The sequence below is a fragment of the Gavialis gangeticus genome, unplaced genomic scaffold, assembly GCF_001723915.1.
Source record: "Gavialis gangeticus isolate Ggan-Ray unplaced genomic scaffold, GavGan_comp1, whole genome shotgun sequence".
Taxonomy (NCBI): domain Eukaryota; kingdom Metazoa; phylum Chordata; order Crocodylia; family Gavialidae; genus Gavialis; species Gavialis gangeticus.
Window position 1 is genome coordinate 81,951,498 of NW_017728992.1, and position 999 is coordinate 81,952,496.

Genomic DNA, 999 nt, shown 5'->3' on the forward strand with positions numbered 1-999 from the left:
ATCATTCTGTGATTTTTAAAGGAAGTCTTACAAATGTGTCTGCTTTGCTGTAGCAGGCTAAGGTAATTAGATAATCAAATACTTTGTGAGACTTTGCAATTTAAGACACCTATGAGGGGAAAGGAGAAGAAAAGTGACAAACTTGTTACCTTACAGTTGGTTCCACTCTTATTCTGAAGCTAATTTTGTGAGCAAGCTTTGGCATGCTTTCTCTTTTGTGATTTCTGTAAAATAGCATAGTACTTAACTGTTTGAATAGGACGTAATTCCTTGTGATTTTATTTTCAATATTTTTAGACTGTCAGACGTTTGATACAGCCTCAGAAAACATTTTTTCTTTGTGTTTCCACAGAAGTGATCAACATGCAAAGTGAACTGAAAACTGAAACTGCTCTCTGGGTGCATAAACTTTGGTTTTGTGCCCCTTTCAAGTGTTTTACTTCATGATGGGGAGAAAAGGATTATCTGAAACATTGAGACAGAGGTTGGGTTTCACTGGTTGAAGATATGATGAAGACTGTAAAAGGAGACACGAAATAACTTTCTTTATTGGTTGGGTATTCATTTAAAAAAAAAATCACAAACAGAAATGAATAGTAATTAATACATTGTTCTGCTTGCTAGGAAAGAGAGAGAAAGAGAGGCTGATGGAGGACTTTTGCTGATCTTCCCCCATTCTCATCTATCCCAAAGAAAAAAATGAAGATAAACCTTTGTTTACAACTTGAGAGAACAGGCAGACTGGGAAGAGTAACTTCAGTATCTGGGTATATTATACAAAGCACTGTACATTGCCAGATTCAGCAAACATTAGTTTGAATAAAAATTATGATTTCGTCATCAGTCCAAGTTTTTGCCTACTCCAGGAATGACATTTAACCTGAATGTTAGAGAGAGAGATTTTTTCATTAAATGTGTGATTTCAATTATTATTTTAAAGTCAAGGATTTTTTCCCAGTGTTTTTCGGCTAGAAAGACATTAAGTTTTTTGGTCCCTTG

General features: G+C 34.7%; 1 long non-coding RNA gene across 1 annotated transcript in view; it reads left to right on the plus strand.

Annotated features, from left to right (window-relative positions):
• The window catches only part of LOC109302840, a 7,546-nt gene extending 6,703 nt beyond the window's left edge, over nt 1-843 (plus strand). Inside the window, exon 2 of the long non-coding RNA XR_002098947.1 lies at nt 353-843. This is a non-coding gene — a long non-coding RNA (uncharacterized LOC109302840). The remainder of the gene's footprint in view (nt 1-352) is intronic.
• Nucleotides 844-999: the final 156 nt, after the last annotated feature.